We start from the raw sequence: 14,114 nt of genomic DNA, 5'->3' as shown, positions 1-14,114 counted from the left end.
CTAGACGTGCTAGCGAGTGTTGATTTCATCCATCGCGGATCCGTTGGAGTTAGCAAGGTAGCTGCATATCGATCGCAGCCTTGCTCTTCTCCCTCCTATCTTCCTATAGATGTTATTAGTTGGTTTCGAGACTGTATTAGTCTTAGCATTTTTGGATAGTTCTAGTAGATGCTCATGACTAGTGCCACCCCGATGACGGGTTTTTCTTTCTGCACTTTGTTATTCAGACTTATCTTATGATGTTTTATTGATTAAATAGCTTGAAGAAATCTTTAAATTGAAATATCGGATTGTTTTTGGTAAAAGAGTCGGCTTGCCTAGTTCCATAATAGACGCCATCACGACATGGCAGTTTGGGTCGTGACAAGTTGGTATGAGAGCCTAGGTTACATAAGTCTCACGAGTCATGAGCGGGTTTAGTAGAGTCTTGCGGATCGGTACGGAGACGTCTGTACTTATCTTCGAGAGGCTGCAGAACCTCTAGGAAAACTTCACATTCTTGAATTCCTGCCGTGCGAATCTGTTGATTCTGGTGACTAAACTTCTGTTATTCTATTCTCTCACGGATGGTGAGGACACGTGATACCGGTCAGGACAAACGACCACCAATACCACCAGTTTGGGCAGCGAGAGGCCAAGGTCGCGGTCGAGGCCGTGGTAGGGGCAAGGGTGTAGCCTGCACAGCAGCTAAGGCAGCACCTACAGATCCACCAGCCGCGCCAGTTCATGATCAGGTCCCAGTTGTGGTTGCTCCAACGGGACCAACTCAGGCACCGGCTGTGCCTATTGTTATCCTAGGTCTTCAGGAGACCTTAGCTCAGATCTTGACCGTGTGCACCAGTCTTGCTCAAGCGGTCACTGTTTCTATTACAGCAGCTACTTCCCCAGGCCGGGGGAGGCATCCAGACTCCCGCCGCTCGTACACCCAAGCAGGTTATTCAGGGACTGCAGACACCGGAGGCACCACCAGCCCAGCCGGTTGCACTTGCTCAGGACTATGTGGTACCACTCATGCCTGATGAGGAGCAGCGTAGGTTGGAGAGGTTTGGTAGACTTCAGCCTCCGACTTTCAGTGGTATAGAGGGCGAGGATGCCCAGGGTTTCTTGGACAAGTGTCAGAGGATTCTACGTACAACGGGTATTCTGGAGACCAGTGGGCTCTCATTTACTACCTTTCAATTCTCTAGAGCTACCTTTACTTGGTGGGAGGCTTATTGATAACAACACGATAGGGGATTCAAGAATTACTAAAGAAAGACAAGAAAATCAAGAAACGTGCGGAAGCTAAGAAAAATAGAGAAACAAAAAAAAAAGACGGAAAATTAAAGATAGATTGAATTCAAGAAGTCTATTCTTGAAGTTGAATCCTAACAACAACAATTAGCTAACAAAGAACTAATCTCCTTTGGTAGAGAATTAAAAACAAGAGATAGATTGTGAAACCCGACCCTTTAAAATAACAAGAACAACAATAAGCCTAAACTTATCACCTTTCTTGAATACCTAGAAGTGATCTAAGATTTCGAAAGAGTTTAATCTTACCACCTTAAGTTGAGTCTTGAAGTTTGAAGAATAAATCCAAGAGTAGCCACACACAAGAGTGCAAGAAAAATCTCACAATTTTTATTGATAATAGTCTAAGTCTAAAAGCAAAGAAGATACCCCTTTATATAGGGAAGGGGTCACGAAATTCTACCTAAAAAAATAAGGAAATAAAGTCCTAAACTACTTTGAACAACATGTCCAACTACCATAGGAAAAGGTAAAACTCTAGGAAACAAAAACCAAGTCAATCTTGGAAAGTAATTCCAATAATCTTAAGAAAAGAAAAACAAAACCTTAACTACCTAGGAAAGCATCAAATATGTCCTAACAAACTAAGAAACAAAATAAGGAAACTTGGGGGCCAAGTTGGCTCCTTTGTGAGTTGATTTAGGCGCCTAATTTAGGCCCTCCTTGGGTGGTGCTTGGACCCCAATCAACCTCCTCTTGGACTTGGACTTGGACCATGAAATGGGTGTAGCACTTAGCTAAATCCTCTCCATAATTTTTGAGCTCTTCTTCCACCAATAGCGCCTTCTTGATCTCCCATTGAAGCCCAACAACCTTGTCTTGCTTCTCCTTAACTTGAGACCTTGTGAATGGCTTTCTTGGTGCTTCTACAGCTTTATCCTTGTCCATGAAGCTATCAGAACCGCAATGATGAAAACACTTTTCCTCTCTTCTTACCTTTGTACTTCTTTTTTGCTTATTAGCTTTTCTTTTTAGTGATCACTATGTCTTTCTGCTTGGGTACATTTGCTCTATTACTCTTTCCGGTGGGTTTGAACTTCAATTTTTGCCTCCTGCCTAGTCTATTAACTAATTCTGCATATGCATGCTCTTATTTTGTGGATATTGTTTTTTGCGAATTTAATTTTCAGAAATTCGTCATGTAAGATGTGTTAGCATTTCAATGATTAGATCATATACAATTATAATACTTCATGTTGTGGCTCTAGCATTATTGATATGTTTCACAGGAGCGTCTTTGATACGAACTATGAACCAAAACACGGATATGACAAAATACACGGAATCAACAATAAGAGCTCGACCTACAATTGATTGGAAGAACAAGAACCAATTAGGCTCTGAAGCCTAATTACCTCTATGAACTCAATCAATTGTAACCCTAAGCTATGAAAACCCTCAAGAGATTGACAACTCTTGAAAACCCGGATAAAGTAATTAAGCAATTAAGCATTCACTACTAATTGCTGACCAACTAAGACTAATTTAGCACTAATGAAAGCATAAACAAAGCAATAAAGGAATTAATGGCATAAACATAAATGCATTAATTAAAAGATAAGGAAAGAGTGTGAGACTTGCATGTCTTCAAGTTTTATCATTCCTCAAGTCTAATTCTAAAGGCACTAATGCTTAGCTATTTATACTATTGCTATTTTAGGTACAAGGAATTCCTAAAATAGCCCTAAAGAGTGACTTATAATGCAAATTAGCCACTTTGGGTAGACCTACTCCAAGTTCATCCTCTTGCCTCAATTCTTGGTCTTCAAACCATTGGAACATTGTAATGTGTATGAGACTTCTCTAAAACTCCTTCGGATGCTTCAAGATTCATAATCAACAATCCAAGATCTTGCAACTCCTTTGCTTGGCTTCTTGTGAATGGTCTAGATGAAATAGGTGAATGTCGGGGTGTATCATCCTCCCCCCTTAGAAAAATTCGCCCTCGAATTTGCACCATCATTACCTACAACACAAGGACTCAAGTCACTAACATTAAGGACATCATGAACAAGGAGATCATTAGGAATATCAATCTTATATGCATTATCATTTATCCTTTCAAGAACTTGGTAGGGACCTTCTCCCCTAGGGAGAAGTTTGTTCTTTCTCTTTTGAGGAAATCTTTGCTTCCTCAAGTGAGTCCAAACCCAATCACCGGGTTCAAATATCATCCGCTTTCTTCCTTTGTTGGCCCAGAAGCCGCTTTGTCATTCATTTTCTCAAGTTGATGTCTTGCCTTCTCATGAATCTTCTTCATAGCCTAGGCCCTTTTTTTGGCATCTAAACTAACAATCACATCTTGAGACAAAGGAGTTAGATCCAAAGGGGTGAGGGGATTAAAACCATACACACATTCAAAAGGAGTCATGCCAATAGAAGAATGATAAGAACGATTATATGCAAACTCAATCAATGGTAAATGCTCCTCCCAAGAAGTAAGTTTCCCCTTGACCATGGCCCTAAGCATGTTACCTAAGGTCCTATTGACCACTTCGGTTTGGCCATCGGTTTGGGGGGGTGGCAAGAAGTAGAGAATTTCAAATGCTGTGCAAAGTTTACTCCAAAGGCCTTTCCAAAAGTAACTAACAAACTTGGTATCCCTATCACTAACAATAGATCTAGGAACCCCATGCAACTTAAGCGCATTGTTTACAAACAAATCAAGTACATGTGTAGCATCATCACTCTTATGGCAAGGTGTAAAATGAGCCATCTTAGAAAATCGATCAACAACCACAAAGATGCTATCTTTTCCCCTCTTCGTCCTAGGTAAACCAAGCACAAAGTCCATAGAAATATCAAGCCATGGCGCTTTGGGAATAGGGAGTGGGGTGTACAAACCATAAGGATTAGACTTAGATTTATCATGCTTACATTCAATACAATTTTCACAAATATGCACAACATCACCTTTCATTTTAGGCCAATAAAAGTGTTCCTCAAGAATGGCTAAAGTCTTATGAATTCTAAAATGGCCCATCAAACCCCCACTATGTGCTTCCCTAACTAGCAACTCTCTCCAAGAAGAACGAGGCACACAAAGTCTACCTTCCCTAAGCAAAAGTCCATCAACCTTGGAAAACATTCTTTTCTCCCTAAGGTGAGCTAACTCTTTCTTTCTCTCCTTATGTTCTTCTTTGTCAAGACATCTTCCTCTCTGTGTGGGAATTCTCTTAAAAGAGTCATGGTTCTCACACTTAGAATATATCTCTCCAAAGTCAACATCACTAGGATAAAGATCCTTCAAGCACTCAAATCCTATGAACTTACAAGACAAAGTACTCAATAAGGCATATCTCCTAAAAAGTGCATTCGCTACTACATTCTCTTTGCCTTTTTTATAATGGACCACATAAGAAAATTGCTCTAAAAATTCCAACCATTTAGCATGTCTATTCCCCAACTTACCTTGGCTTCTAAGGTGCTTCAAAGCATCATGATCGGTTTTAACAACAAACTCCCTATGCCAAAGGTAGTGCCTCCAAGTAGCTATGGCTCTCACTAAGGCATACAACTCCCTATCATAGTTAGAGTACTTCAAACAAGCTCCCTTAAGTTTTTCACTAAAATAGGCTAAAGGCTTCCCATCTTGCATAAGAACCGCTCCAATGCCTACTTGGCTTGCATCACACTCTATCTCAAAGGTCTTATCAAAGTTTGGCAATTGTAAGAGTGGCGCACTACTCAAAGCTTCTTTCAAGGCATTAAAAGCCTCCTCTTGTACAAGACCCCAAAGAAAACTCGCATCTTTCTTGATAATTTGGGTCAAAGGTGCGGCAATAGTACTAAACCCTTTTACAAAACTTCTATAAAAACCCGCTAAACCATGAAAACTCTAACATCCCCGGTGGACTTAGGCTTAGGCCAATTCCTAATTGCCTCTACCTTAGATTCATCAACCTCAACNAGGAATAAAACGAGCCATTTTTGAGAACCTATCTACCACAACAAAGATGCTATCCTTACCATACCTTGTTCTAGGCAGTCCTAATACAAAGTCCATAGAAATATCAATCCAAGGTGAAATAGGCACAGGTAATGGTGTGTATAAACCATGTGGAAACACTTTAGATTTAGCTTGTTTGCATTCAAGGCATTGAGCACAAAATCTTTCTATATCTTTTCTCATATTAGGCCAAAAGAAATTTTCAGCAAGGATGTCAAGTGTTTTAGGCACACCAAAGTGTCCCATAAGCCCCCCACAATGTGCTTCCCTCACAAAAACTTCTCGCAAAGAACAATTAGGGACACAAAGCTTATTCTCTTTAAAAAGAAACCCATCTTTCAGATTATACTTCTCAAAAGGCCCATTTAAACATGCCGAAAATGCGATATCTAAATCAGAATCATCAATGTATAAATCCTTAATATGATCAAATCCCATCAATTTAGAAGTAAGAGTAGAAACAAGAGCGTACCTTCTTGAAAGCACATCAGCAACTATATTGTCTTTACCTTGCTTGTAGTTAATCACATAAGGAAATGTCTCAATGAATTCAAACCATTTGGCATTTCTTCTACTCAATTTACCTTGGCTTTTAAAGTATCTTAAGGACTCATGGTCAGGTTTTATCAGAAATTCCTTTGTCCACAAATAATGCTTCCATGTAGCAAGAGCCCTTACCAAGACATACAATTCTTTATCATAAGTAGAATAATCCAATGCAGCCCCATTCAACTTCTCACTAAAATAAGCGATTGGTTTAGAATCTTGCATTAAAATAGCCCCAATACCTCTACCAGATGCATCACATTCAATTTCAAAGGACTTATTACAACCAGGTAATTGTAACAAAGGAGCAGAACACAATTTATCCTTCCAAATATTAAATGCATGCTCTTGTTCTTTCCCCAATTAAAGACCTTATCCTTCTTAATGACTTAAGTTAAAGGAGCAGCAATTGAACTAAAATCTCTAACAAATCTCCTATAAAAGCTAGCAAGTCCATGAAAACTTCTAACTTCAGTAATGCTCTTAGGTGTAGGCCAATCTTTAATCGCTTTGATTTTATCTTCATCTACCTCAACACCTCTAGAACTCACAACAAAACCCAAGAAAACTACCTTATCTACACAAAAAATGCACTTGGATAGATTTGCATACAATTGTTGCTCCCTAAGCACATTACAAACTTGTTTCAAATGCTCGACATGCTCTTCTAAAGATTTAGAAAAGATCAGAATATCATCAAAATACACGACTACAAATTTTCCATGAAAATCCTTAAAGATATGGTTCATTAACCTCATGAATGTACTAGGTGCATTAGTTAACCCGAACGGCATCACTAACCATTCATACAATCCATATTTAGTTTTAAAGGCAGTTTTCCACTCATCTCCAGGATTCATTCTAATTTGGTGACATCCACTCTTCAAATTAATTTTAGAGAATATTTAAGAACCATGCAATTGGTCAAGCATATCATCTAAACAAGGAAAGGATGGTGATACTTTACCGTTATTTTATTGATGGCGCGGCAGACCACGCACATCCTCCAAGTGCCATCCTTCTTTGGCACCAAAAGCACGGGCACAGAACATGGACTCATACTTTCTCTTACAAATCCCTTATCAAGCAGCTCCTCTACTTGTCTTTGCAATTCTTTTGTTTCTTCGGGATTGCTCCTATAAGCAGGCCTATTAGGAATTTGTGATCCCGGCACAAAATCAATTTGATGCTCTATTCCTCTTAAAGGTAGTAAACCTTTAGAAAGATCCTCAGGAAAAACATCTTCAAAATCCTGCAAAAGGTTAGAAATAACACTAGGCAAAGAGGATGTTAGAGAATCATTATTAAGCAGAACTTCCTTATAAGTGAGCAAGATAATAGGCAGCCCCTCCTTTTTTGCAATTAAACACTCTTTGGCTTTTGCAAGGCTCACTTTTTTTTCAATCTTAGCCTCTTTCCTCTCACCAATGCTTTTTTTTTTTCATTCTTCCCCACCTTTACCTTTCTCTCATTGCCCTGCTCTCTCTCCTCACACCTCATTTTATATTTTCCTCTTTTTCTTTCCCTTTAGTCTCTCGTTTTGATCCCTCCCCGTGTTTCCCATTGATTCTTTCATCTTTTTTTGATCTTCATACACTTGGGAAGGAGTTAAAGGTGCAAGAATGTACTTCTAGCCATTATGCTCAAGAGAGTATCTATTTTTCCTCCCATCGTGAAAAGCACTCCTATCATACTGCCATGGGCACCCCAACAAGATATGACAAGCTTGCATGGGTACTATATCACATAAAACTTCGTCAGCGTACCTTCCAATCTTAAAGGAGACATGCATTGCTTATTCACCTTGACCTCTCCGCTATCATTGAACCATTGCAACCTATAAGGTCTAGGATGCTTCGTCCATTCCAACCCTAACTTTTCCACCAAATATGCACTCATAACATTAGCACAACTCCCATTATCAATTATCATAGAACAAATTTTATCTTTAATCCCACACCGAGTATGGAATATGTTTTCCCTTTGTTCTTCATTAGAGTCACCCAAATTAATGTGCATAAGCCTCCTAACCACAAAATTTACCCCACTATCAATGTACTCCATCTCTTCTCCTTCTTCACTCTCTACAAAGTTTTCTTCTTGTTCTTCACTTGGTTCACTTTTTTCACTCTCATATCCCCCATCCTCTTTGATTAGAATGTTTCTTCTACTTGGGCATTCAAAAGCCTTTTGCCCTCTCACTTGACACTTGAGACATTGAATAGAAGAAGTAGAAGTAGAAGTTTTAGGGATAAAAGGCTTATCCCCATCCTTGGATTCCAATTTGCTCCTGCCCTTGTCTTCACGGAATTTAAGAGTAGGTGTCTCCTCAGATTTCGGCCATTGCTTCTTTGGGATAGTAGTTGGCCGGCTTGTCCATGAGCTAGATTGCTGTCTCCTTTTGTTTTGTCTTTCTACCTTTACAGCTAATTCAACTAACTCATCTAAAGTTACATATTGTTGTAATTCGACTACATCAGCTATTTCCTTATTTAAACCATTCAAAAATCTAGCCATTGTAGCCTCCTCTTCCTCCATACAATTAGCTTGGATCATAGCCATATCCATAGCCTTAAAGTACTCATCTACAGACATGGACCCTTGCCTCAAAGTTTGAAGACGTTGTTGTAGATCTCTTTGAAAGTGTGATGGCACAAATCTCTTCCTCATTACCCTCTTCATCTCAGCCCACGTAGCAACGAGTGCTTGTCCTTCTTGCAATCTGTCCCTAGAAAGCTTTTTCCACCAGATTGCTGCATAGTCAGAAAACTCAACAGCAGCAAGTTTAACCTTCTTACCCTCCGAATAGTTGTGGCAATCAAAGATGGCTTCCACTTTTCTCTCCCAATCAAGGTACAAATTTGGATCCCTTGTTCCCTTGAAAGATGACATCTTCATCTTTATACTACTTATATTATCATCTTCTAGTCTTCCTCTTTTTCCCCTCCTATCTCTTCCTACCCTATCAAAATCAATATCATCATTAAAATCATCGATAGGGTTTTCATGATTTGCAATGGGAGCGGGTACATTTCTCCTAGCTTGGGGTCTAGCGTTATTTCCCCTCCTAAGTTCAGCTATTGTAATATTTTGCTCAGCAATGGTGTCCCTCATCTCTTGGAATTGCAAATTCCACCTTTCAAATTGTTGGTGCATAGCTTGCAAGGTGAAATCATTCCTTCCTTTTGATTTCAGCTTCTTGAAGAACCCTTCGTTCATCATCACTACCAGTACGAGACATTATAAAACAAAGCAATATATATATCTCTCAATTTGGCTTATCCCTCTGATGTTCTCACCTCTCTTGCCTTTTTCCACTTAATGCAACTCTTGGTCTTTAATCCTTAGATTTATTGATAAACCTTACTAGTCACAACCCTTAGTGATAAGAATATGGAATTAGAAAAAGAAAGAAAAGTGAATGACCAAACCTAGGAAAAATAGGAATTGGTTAGTAGAAAAAAAAAGGAAAGAATTTTAGGAAACCCAAAACCCACAAGAATAAGGAAAGAAGTTTCCTTAATCTTCAAGAACAAGGATCCCCTCTTCTTGTTTCTTTTCTTGACTTGGAAACCAAATATTACTTGAATTCTAAAAATAGTAATGAGCAATAACACTTTTTTTTGGGACTGATTTTCGTTTTTTTTTCTTTTTTGTTGCTCAAGAACCTCCCAAGATTATTAAGATTGAAATCTTGATTAGCCTATGCTCTGATACCACTTGATAACAACATGATAGGGGATTCAAGAATTACTAAAGAAAATCAAGAAACGTCCGGAAGTTAAAGAAAATAAAGAAACAAAAAAAAAGGACGGAAAATTAAAGATAGATTGAATTCAAGAAAGAGTTTCTTGAATTCAAGAAGTTTATTCTTGAAGTTGAATCCTAACAACAACTACAATTAGCTAATAAAGAACTAATCGCCTTTGGTAGAGAATTTAAAACAAGAGATAGATTGTGAAACCTGACCCTTTAGAATAACAAGAACAACAATAAGCCTAAACTTATCACCTTTCTTGAATACCTAGAAGTGATCTAAGATTTCGAAAGAGTTTAATCTTACCACCTTAAGTTGAGTCTTGAAGGTTGAAGAATAAATCTAAGAGTAGCCACACACAAGAGTGAAAGAAAAATCTCACAATTTTTATTGATAATAGTCTAAGTCTAAAAGCAAAGAAGATACCCCTTTATATAGGGAAGGGGTCACGAAATTCTACCTAAAAAATAAGGAAATAAAGTCCTAAACTATTTTGGACAACAAGTCCAACTACCATAGGAAAAGGTAAAACTCTAGGAAACAAAAACCAAGTCAATCTTGGAAAGTAATTCCAATAATCTTAGGAAAAGAAAAACAAAACCTTAACTACCTAGGAAAGCATCAAATATGTCCTAACAAACTAGGAAACAAAATAAGGAAACTTGGGGGCCAAGTTGGCTCCTTTATGAGTTAATTTAGGCGCCTAACTTAGGCCCTCCTTGGCTGGTGCTTGGACCCCAATCAACCTCCTCTTGGACTTGGACTTGGACCATGAAATGAGTGTAGCACTTAGCTATATCTTCTCCATAATTTTTGAGCTCTTCTTTCACCATTAGCGCCTTCTTGATCTCCCATTGAAGCCCAACAACCTTGTCTTGCTTCTCCTTAGCTTGAGACCTTGTGAATGGCTTTCTTGGTGCTTCTACAACTTTATCCTTGTCCATGAAGCTATCATTCCCCTCCTCTTGAAAAGAATTCGTCCTCGAATTTGAACCTACATCAAACAAGGATAAGTCAGCAACATTGAAAGTAGCACTTACTTGAAACTCACCTGGAAGGTCCAATTTGTAAGCATTATCTCCAATTCTTTCAAGTACTTTANGTTTATGACTGAGTGAGACCGAGGGCATTGTGAGGATATTATGGGATCGGGTTGCGCACCGCAGCAGGTTGTTACTGATTCATGACTTTGTGAGGTCGAGGGCCTGATTGATTTATGCCACGAGGTGGCTTGTTATAGCGCTTGGGCTGTAGGAGCCCCTCCGAAGTTTGCACACCCCCAGTGAGCGCGGGTACCCTGAGTGAGTGTTATGAGATATGACCGAGGGGCTGTATACGAGTAAGTGTGGGGCTTGCCCGAGGGGCTGTTTATGAGTGATGTTCTACCCGAGGGGCGAAGCTTATCTTTATTGTCTTCTTCTTCTGACTTATCTTCTAGTTCTGCTTCATTTCAAGATTTTGGTAGTTTCTTATTGCCTTTACAAATTGAGGGTCGAGTTTTGTTTCCTGATCATGTTTTGCTGTTGATAAAAAAGATACTTTACTTGGTAAAAATACAGAATTGGAGTGTGTTTATGCTAGAAATACAAGTGATATTGTTGTAAAGGAGAAAGCTTTTTCAATGGATGATTATGGTGATGAAAATGGGATGATTGTTAGATGTCCACTTCCTCCAGCTAATTATTCAGCTGTAGTGAATTTGATGAAGTTTAAGGGAAATGGTGTTGTGGATATGGAAGCTGAAAATGGGATATGGAAAAGTAATCAGACAGATAATCTTGGGAAAATGTTGCTTATGCTGCTATGTTGGATGGTAATACAGCAGTGGTGTTTGTGAAGGGATTGAATTTGAGGCCNCCATACCTTGTTCTAGGCAGTCCTAACACAAAGTCCATAGAAATATCAATCCAAGGTGAAATAGGCACAGGTAATGGCGTGTATAAACCATGTGGCAACACTTTAGATTTAGCTTGTTTGCATTCAAGGCATTGAGCACAAAATCTTTCTACATCTTTTCTCATATTAGGCCAAAAAAAATTTTCAGCAAGGATGTCAAGTGTTTTAGGCACACCAAAGTGTCCCATAAGCTCCCCACAATGTGCTTCCCTCACAAAAACTTCTCGCAAAGAACAATTAGGGACACAAAGCTTATTCTCTTTAAAAAGAAACCCATCTTTCAGATTATACTTCTCAAAAGGCCCATTTAAACATGCCGAAAATGCGACATCAAAATCAGAATCATCAACGTATAAATTCTTAATATGATCAAATCCCATCAATTTAGAAGTAAGAGTAGAAACATGAGCGTACCTTCTTGAAAGCGCATCAGCAACTATATTGTCTTTACCTTGCTTGTAGCTAATCACATAAGGAAATGTCTCAATGAATTCAACTCATTTGTCATGTCTTCTATTCAATTTACCTTGGCTTTTCAAGTATCTTAAGGACTCATGGTCAGTTTTTATCACAAACTCCTTTGGCCACAAATAATGCTGCCATGTAGCAAGAGCCCTTACCAAGGCATACAATTCTTTATCATAAGTAGAATAATTCAATGCAGCCCCATTCAACTTCTCACTAAAATAAGCGATTGGTTTAGAATCTTGCATTAAAACAGCCCCAATACCTCTACCAGATGCATCACATTCAATTTCAAAGGACTTATTAAAATCAGGTAATTGTAACAAAGGAGCAAAACTTCCTTATAAGTGAGCAAGATAATAGGCAGCCCCTCTTTTTTTGCAATTAAACACTCTTTGGCTTTTGCAAGGCTCACTTTTTTTTCAATCTTAGCCTCTTTCCTCTCACCAATGCTTTCTTTTTTTTCATTCTTCCCCACCTTTTCCTTTCTCTCATTGCCCTGCTCTCTCTCCTCACACCTCATTTTATATTTTTCCTCTTTTTCTTTCCCTTTAGTCTCTCGTTTTGATCCCTCCCCGTGTTTCCCATTGATTCTTTCATCTTTTTTTGATCTTCATACACTTGGGAAGGAGTTAAAGGTGCAAGAATGTACTTCTAGCCATTATGCTCAAGAGAGTATCTATTTTTCCTCCCATCGTGAAAAGCACTCCTATCATACTGCCATGGGCACCCCAACAAGATATGACAAGCTTGCATGGGTACTATATCACATAAAACTTCGTCAGCGTACCTTCCAATCTTAAAGGAGACATGCATTGCTTATTCACCTTGACCTCTCCGCTATCATTGAACCATTGCAACCTATAAGGTCTAGGATGCTTCGTCCATTCCAACCCTAACTTTTCCACCAAATATGCACTCACAACATTAGCACAACTCCCATTATCAATTATCATAGAACAAATTTTATCTTTAATCCCACACCGAGTATGGAATATGTTTTCCCTTTGTTCTTCATTAGAGTCACCCAAATTAATGTGCATAAGCCTCCTAACCACAAAATTTACCCCACTATCAATGTACTCCATCTCTTCTCCTTCTTCACTCTCTACAAAGTTTTCTTCTTGTTCTTCACTTGGTTCACTTTTTTCACTCTCATATCCCCCATCCTCTTTGATTAGATTGTTTCTTCTACTTGGACATTCAAAAGCCTTATGCCCTCTCCCTTGACACTTGAGACATTGAATAGAAGAAGTAGAAGTAGAAGTTTTAGGCATAAAAGGCTTACCCCCATCCTTGGATTCCAATTTGCTCCTGCCCTTGTGTTCACGAAATTTAAGAGTAGGTGTCTCCTCAGATTTCAGCCATTGCTTCTTTGGAATAGTAGTTGGCCGGCTTTTCCATGAGCTAGATTGCTGTCTCCTTTTGTTTTGTCTTTCTACCTTTACAGCTAATTCAGCTAACTCATCTAAAGTTACATATTGCTGTAATTCGACTACATCAGCTATTTCCTTATTTAAACCATTCAAAAACCTAGACATTGTAGCCTTCTCTTCCTCCATACAATTAGCTTGGATCATAGCCATATCCATAGCCTTGAAGTACTCATCTACAGACATGGACCCTTGCCTCAAAGTTTGAAGACGTTGTTGTAGATCTCTTTGAAAGTGTGATGGCACAAATCTCTTCCTCATTACCCTCTTCATCTCAGCCCATGTAGCAACGAGTGCTTGTCCTTCTTGCAATCTGTCCCTAGAAAGCTTTTTCCACCAGATTGCTGCATAGTCAGAAAACTAAACAGCAGCAAGTTTAACCTTCTTACCCTTCGAATAGTTGTGGCAATCAAAGTGGCTTCCACTTTTCTCTCCCAATCAAGGCACAAGTCTGGATCCCTTGTTCCCTGAAAGATGGCATCTTCATCTTTATACTACTTATATTATCATCTTCTAGTCTTTCCCTTTGTCCCCTCCTATCTCTTCCTACCCTATCAAAATCAATATCATCATTAAAATCATCGATAGGGTTTTCATGATTTACAATGGGAGCGGGTACATTTCTCCTAGCTTGGGGTCTAGCGTTATTTCCCCTCCTAAGTTCAGGTATTGTAATATTTTGCTCAGCAATGGTGTCCCTTATCTCTTGGAATTGCAAATTCCACCTTTCAAATTGTTGGTGCATAGCTTGCAAGGTGAAATCGTTCCTTCCTTT

The 14,114-nt window shown here is 38.9% G+C and overlaps 1 pseudogene; it reads right to left on the bottom strand.

Moving 5' to 3' along the window:
- Positions 1-2,820: 2,820 nt before the first annotated feature.
- Positions 2,821-9,010, bottom strand: LOC109205641 (annotated as a pseudogene).
- Between the last annotated feature and the right edge of the window lie 5,104 nt (positions 9,011-14,114).

This window comes from Nicotiana attenuata, unplaced genomic scaffold (genome assembly GCF_001879085.1).
Source record: "Nicotiana attenuata strain UT unplaced genomic scaffold, NIATTr2, whole genome shotgun sequence".
In the NCBI taxonomy this organism is placed as follows: Eukaryota; Viridiplantae; Streptophyta; class Magnoliopsida; order Solanales; family Solanaceae; genus Nicotiana; species Nicotiana attenuata.
This window is presented reverse-complemented; position numbering and strand designations above follow the sequence as displayed.